Here is a 7,279-nt window from a genome sequence, read left to right as displayed (position 1 = left end):
CAGGATACCCGGGCCAGGTCGATTAAAAAGGCCTGCTCGCTGAAGTGTTTTAGGGAGTGTTTGACAGTGATGAGGGGTGGTCGTTTGACCACGGACCCATTACGGACACAGGCAATGAGGCAGTGATCGCTGAGATCCTGGTTGAAGACAGCAGAGGTGTCTTTGGAGGGCAAGTTGGTCAGGATGATATCTTTGAGGGTGCCCATGTTTACGGATTTAGGGTTGTACCTGGTAGGTTCCTTGATAATTTGTGTGAGATTGAGGGCATCTAGCTTAGATTGTAGGACAGCCCGGGTGTCAAGTCACCTAACAGTACGAACACTGAAGATAGATGGGGGAAATCAATTCACATATGGTGTCCAGGGCACAGCTGGCGGCTGGGGGGGGGGTGTCTATAACAAGTGGCAACAGTGAGAGACTTATTTCTGGAAAGGTGGATTTTTAAAAGTAGAAGCTCAAACTGTTTGGGCACAGACCTGGATAGCAAGACAGAACTATGCAGGCTATCTCTGCAGTAGATTGCAACTCCGCCCCCTCTTGCAGTTCTATCTTGACGGAAAATGTTGTAGTTGGGGATGGAAATTTCAGAATTTTTGGTGGCCTTCCTAATCTAGGATTCAGACAAAGCTAGCACTTCAGGGTTGGCAGAGTGTGCTAAAGCAGTGAATAAAACAAACTTAGGGAGGAGGCTTCTGATGTTAACATGCATGAAACCAAGGCTTTTACAGTTACAGAAATAAAAAAAATTGGGGGTCCCGGGGAATAGGTGTAGTACTGGGGACTACAGGGCCTGGGTTAACCTATACATCACCAGAGGAACAGAGGAGGAGTAGAATAAGGGTACGGCTAAAGGCTATAAGAACTGGTCATCTAGTGCGTTGGGAACAGAGAATAAAAGGAGCAGATTTCTGGGCGTAGTAGAATAGATTCAGGGTATACTGTACAGGCAAGGGTATGGTAGGATGTGAGTACATTGGAGGTAAACCTAGGCATTGAGTGACGATGAGAGAGTTTGCATCTCTGGAGGCACCAGTTAAGCCAGGTGAGGTCACCTTGTGCATGGGGGGTGGGACAAAAGAGCTGTCTAAGACATGTTGAGCGGGACTGGGTGCTCTACACTGATATAAAACAATAAGCACTAACCAAAACAGCAGTAGACAAGGCATATTAACATTAGAGAGAAGCATACATCAATCACAGGTGTTGGTCGAGAGAGCTAAGACAACAACGAGTAAATGGTAATGAATGGGCAGAGAGGGTCAGTTAGGTACACACAGTACTTGAGTTCGAGGCTGGAGCTGAGAGATAAACAAAATGAGGTACAGTGTTCATGAAAAAGTCCAGCAGGCATCAGCTGTGTAGCCGAATGATCATAGGTGAGTCAGGGAGACGTTTGGTAGTCGCTACTACGCTAGGCAAGCGGGAGACACAGCGTTCAAAAAGCTAGCAGGCCGGGGCTAGCAGATGGGTCTTTGGCGACATCACAACGGAAAAGCCTGTTGAAACCACATCGGACGATTATGTCAGAAGACCAGTTGTGATGGATCGGCGGGGCTCTGTGTCGATAATAAAGGGTCCAGGCCAGTTGGCAAAATAGGTATTTTAGCCCAAGAATTAGCTGGTGTACTCCGTCGGCTGGCCGGGACATGGGCCTAGCTCGAGGCTAACTGGTGCTTGCTTCGGGACAGAGGCATTATCCTACAGTAGCCACTCGGTTTCAGCTAGCAGCTGCGATGAGCCGGTGTGATGTGATAGAGAAAAGCAGTCCGATATCCTCTGGGTTGATATCGCGCTGTGCAGACTGGCAGGTAATTGTCCGAGCTAAAGCTGGCTGGTGTCCGAGCTAAAGCTGGCTGGCGTCCGAGCTAAAGGTGAGGACTGCTAGCAGTGGCTAACAATGACTATTAGTTATTTTGCTGGCTAGCTTCTGATGGAGGTTCCAGTTATAAGGTATAAAAAAAATAGCAGATCCGTACCACATTGGACGAGGCAGGTTGTAGGAAAGTATATTTAGTTCGTAGGTGGAAAGTGAGATTAAAATATGATTGAAAAAAATACGAAAAATAAATTAATATTTACAGACTATTAACATGGGACAAGACAAACACACATCTGACTGCTACGCCATCTTTGAATCTGGATTTACAAACTACAAGCCACTAAGTACACAGGGTTTAAAATCCCTAAAGTCAATGTCCACACCACCGCAGAAATCGAATTAGTATAATAATAAAATCCATCAAAATCTGTCAATTTAAACTAAAGATATGTTTTTTTTGTTGCATTGATGCGTCTCAATTCACCCCATCTGCCAATGGCGGCCTTCCGCAACTACAGTGAAAGGTGTCTGCGCTATAGCGGTGTTTGTCAGACCATGAGACATCTACAGTGAAAGGTGTCTGAGCTGTAGCGGTGTTTATCAGACCATGAGACATCCTGAAAATCGGTCTTATCATGGAAACTATAAGGGCACAATGTGGAACCCAAATGCAGACACAGGAGGCAGATGGTTGAGCTCTGATATTAGCAAAAGGGGGAGGCAAAAGGCAGGTCGAGGACAAGCGAGCATTCATAAACCAGGTCAGATTCCAAACAGTACCAGGCGATAGGCAGGCTCGAGGTCAGGACAGGCAGAGTGGTCAGGCAGGCGGGTTCGATGTCAGGACAGACAAGGGTCAAAACCAGGAGGGCTAGGGAAAAACAGAGACTGGGAAAGATGGGAGCTAGGAAAAACGCTGGTTGACTTGGCAAAACAAGACAAACTGGCACAGAGAGACACGAAACACAGGGATAAATACACCAGGGATAAATACACCAGGGATAAAAAGAGACACCTGGAGGTGGGTGGAGACAAGCAAAAGGACAGGTGAAACAGATCAGGGCATGACAGAAATTTCTGTGGTATCCACAAGGTTTGGCCTACAAACTAATATGACCCCTCTATGGAACATGTACATGTTGGTTGTTTTGCTCTAGGACACCCACAAGCCTTGCAAGACTCATCTGAAGGTAGCCCTGTACCAGTTAAAAAATGAATGGAAGTACTGTATTGGCTGTATAGATGTAGTTTAGTGCCAAAATGGGTTTAAAAAAATGGAAATACAAATCCTGATCCTTCTTATGTCTCTCAGATATGTGACAAACACATAAATCAAACTTCCTTTTGATTTATTTTTGACTATATATGAATCTGTTATTCAATGCGTTTCTATGGGCTACTAGCAGTAAGGCTAATTTCAATGTTTCATAAAAAAAAATTGAAAAAAAACTAAAGGGGTCCTAAAATTTAAAATCAAATATCTAAATGATCCGTTGTATTACCATCTTAAAACAATTTAATACGTTAGTTTAGTTTAGACCCAGTGGGACTTAGCCCCCAATTACAGTGTTTACTATTGAGTTACAGATTATACATATTGCAGCAAGCTAATAAAATGTGCAAGCTGGGCAAGCTAATGAAAATACAACATACTACCTTAATTATTATTCAGATTTTGTCCCTTGTAGAACAACATTTTACCTCAGCAAAACTTCACTTCACTCAAAATATCATAACAATATGTATATTGTTGGAAGAATGATACTGTAATGTAGATTTTACGATGTCAGTGGAAAACAACTATATAGTTAGTTTCAAAATATATTTAGTAAATACAGAATATAAAATTTACAACATACAGTATCAACAATTCCCCCTGTATAATTATGGAAAATATACTATACCCGTCAAAGGTTTGGACACACCCACTCATTCCAGGGTCTTTCTTTATTTCTACATTGTAGAATAATAGTGAAGACATCAAAACAATGAAATAACACATGGAATCATGTAGTAACACAAAAAGTGTTAAACAAATTCTTCAAAGTAGACACCCTTTGCCTTGATGACAGTTTTGCACACTCCTGGTATTCTCACAACCAGTTTCACCTCGAATGCTTTTCCAGCAGTCTTGAAGGAGTTCCCATATATGCTGAGCACTTGTTGGCTGCTTCTCCTTCACGCTACGGTCGAATTCATCCCAAACCATCTCAATTGGGTTGATGTCGGGTGATTGTGGAGGCCAGGTCATCTGATGCAGCACTCCATCACTCTCCTTCTTGGTCAAATAGCCCTTACACAGCCTGGAGGTGTGTTGGGTTATTGCCCTGTTGAAAAACCAATGATAGTCCCACTAAGCGCAAACCAGGTGGGACGGCGTATCGCTGCAGAATGCTGTTGCCCTTGAATTCTAAATAAATCCCTGACAGTGTCACCAACAAAGCACCCCCACACCATCACACCTCCTCCTCCATGCTTCACGGTGGGAACCACACATGCGGAGATCATCCTTTCACCTACTCTGCGTCTAAAAAAGACACAGTGGTTAGAACCAAAAATCTCAAATTTGGACAGATTTCCAACGGTCTAATGTCCATTGCTCATGTTTCATGGCCCAAGCAAGTTCCCTCTTCTTATTGGTGTCCTTTAGTAGTGGTTAGCAGCAATTCAACCATGAAGGCCTGATTCATGCAGTCTCCTCTGAACAGTTGATGTTGAGATGTGTCTGTTAATTGAACTCTGTGTAACAGTTATTTGGGCTGCAATTTCTGAGGCTGGTAACTCTAATGAACTTATCCTCAGCAGCAGAGGTAACTCTGGGTCGTCCTTTCCTGTGGCGGTACTCATGAGAGCCTTTATAATCATAGCGCTTGATGGTTTTTGCGACTGCGCTTGAAGAAACGTTCAAGCGCAAGTTCTTGAAATGTTTTGTCTTAATTTATTGCTGGATAGTCATTTCTCTTTGCTCATTTGAGCTGTTCTTGCCATGATATGGACTTGATCTTTTATCAAATAGGGTTATCTTCTGTATACCACCCCTACCTTGTCACAACACAAGTGACTGGCTCAAACGCTGTAACGTGTACACTGGGAGTCGGGAAGAAAGTTCAGGGAGTGACATTAATAATAAATAACACAAGGAACAAAACAAGAAACACGAGTAGAGTACAGACATGAAACAACGGAACATAAACAATAACCCCTAGGAAAAATAACCAAAAAGAGTGACATATATAGGGAAGTTAATCAGGTAGGTGATTGAGTCCAGGTGAGTCTGATGAGGCGCTGAAGCGCGTAACAATGGTGACAGGTGTGTGTAATAATGAGCAGCCTGACGACCTCGAGCACCGGAGAGTGAATGTGACAAACACATCAAGAAGGAAAGAAATTCCACAAACTAACTTTTAACAAGGCACTCCTGTTAATTGAAATGAATTCCAGGTGACTACCTCATGAAGCTGGTTGAGAGAATGCCAAGAGTGTGCTAAGCTGTCATCAAGGCAAAGGGTGGCTATTTGTTTAACACTTTTTTGGTTACTCCCTGATTCCATATGTGTTATTTCATAGTTTTGATGTCTTCACTATTATTCTACAACGTACTGTAGAAGATAGTCAAAATTAAGAAAAACCCTAGAATGAGTAGGTGTGTCCAAACTTTTGACTGGTACTGTATATTTTTTTAAATAAAACTAGCACTGACTTTTCTGATAACTACTTTGTTGAAGGAAAATGTACTTGTTACAATTGTGGTATGTTGTTGTCTCACCTAGCTATCTTAAAATGAATGCACTAATGTAAGTCACTCTGGATAAGAGTGTTTGCTAAATTACTAAAATGTAAATATGTAAATGTACAACATTTGGTGAATCCAGATTGTTATGATATTCAGTCCATTTTCCACTTCCACACCCCACCCCTAGATGTCATCAGCAACCAGGTCACATGCTGAGTTCTGCCAGGAAGTTAAGGTGATAAATGAGATGATTGCTCACACACAACATTGACTTGAAATTTAAATCACACTGTATCACTAAACTTCCGCGATACGGATTAAATAGAGCCCACAAACGTCAATGAACAAACGGTTTGGTCTGGACGACTAGAGTCAAGACTGAGCTAGCCGTGGACCTGTCCAATTTCACTTGGTTATTATACATCTGCAAAACAGCTAGTTGTTCTATGACCAGTGCCTTTCTTTTGTATGTTGCACATGTGCCTCTGCCTGCTAATTTATTCAAACCTCTTTGTGCTTGAATGTTAGCCAGCCATCAGAATCACAGCTGGGTAAGGCCCCATTATCATACTATCTCCTGTACTTAACTGCTGTCCAAGTACTGACACAGGCTGGAATGCCTCTATAGGTCTGAGAAAAGCTACGTTCCCATTTTCTAACCTTCATGGTGTCAGGTTGGAAAAATGGATTGAAAACCTCCATGTGATAGCAGAAGATGCCAGAAGGGCAATGCGAACACAAACGGCTGGGATTAAACAATACGAGGAAGAGAAAATGTTTAATATATCAAGTAGCCAAATCATTTTTCAGTGATAGAGATGTTATGAAAAGCCACACTGTTGATTTTGTAGTGTACATCTATTTATATACATATATCTATCTATACATCTACATTTATTGTCAGATTTGAAAAACATGTCTCTGTGTATGTATCATAAATATACCAATAGATACAGTACATGTTAGATATTCTCAGACGGAATTTGTTTTCAAGTGATCAGCTCCAAAGCTAAGTTTTACATCTTTGAGATATCATTACCAGTGAGACATTCTCAGTGTACAGTCGTGGACAAAAGTTGAGAATGACACAAATATACATTTTCACAAAGTCTGCTGCCTCAGTTTGTATGATGGCAATTTGCATATACTCCAGAATGTTATGAAGAGTGATCAGATGAATTGCAATTAATTGAACCGAATCCCCAAAAAGCATTTCCACTACATTTCAGCCCTGCCACAAAAGGACCAGCTGACATCATGTCATTGATTCTCTCTTTCACACAGGTGTGAGTGTTGACAAGGACACGGCTGGAGATCACTCTGTCATGATGATTGAGTTCGAATAACAGACTGGAAGCTTCAAAAGGAGAGTGGTGCTTTGAATCATTGTTCTTCCTCTGTCAGCCATGGTTACCTCCAAGGAAACATGTGCCGTCATGATTGCTTTGCACAAAAAGGGCTTCACAGGCAAGGATATTGCTGCCAGTAAGATTGCACCTAAATCAACCATTTATCGGATCATCAAGAACTTGAACGAGAGCGGTTCAATTGTTGTGAAGAAGGCTTCAGGGCACCCAAGAAAGTCCAGCAAGCACCAGGACCATCTCCTGAAGTTGATTCAGCTGCGGGATCGGGGCACCACCAGTACAGAGCTTGCTCAGGAATGGCAGCAGGCAGGTGTGAGTGCATCTGCACGCACAGTGAGGCGAAGACTTTTGGAGGATGGC

The sequence above is a fragment of the Oncorhynchus mykiss genome, chromosome 6, assembly GCF_013265735.2.
Source record: "Oncorhynchus mykiss isolate Arlee chromosome 6, USDA_OmykA_1.1, whole genome shotgun sequence".
Classification (NCBI taxonomy): Eukaryota; Metazoa; Chordata; class Actinopteri; order Salmoniformes; family Salmonidae; genus Oncorhynchus; species Oncorhynchus mykiss.
This window is presented reverse-complemented; position numbering follows the sequence as displayed.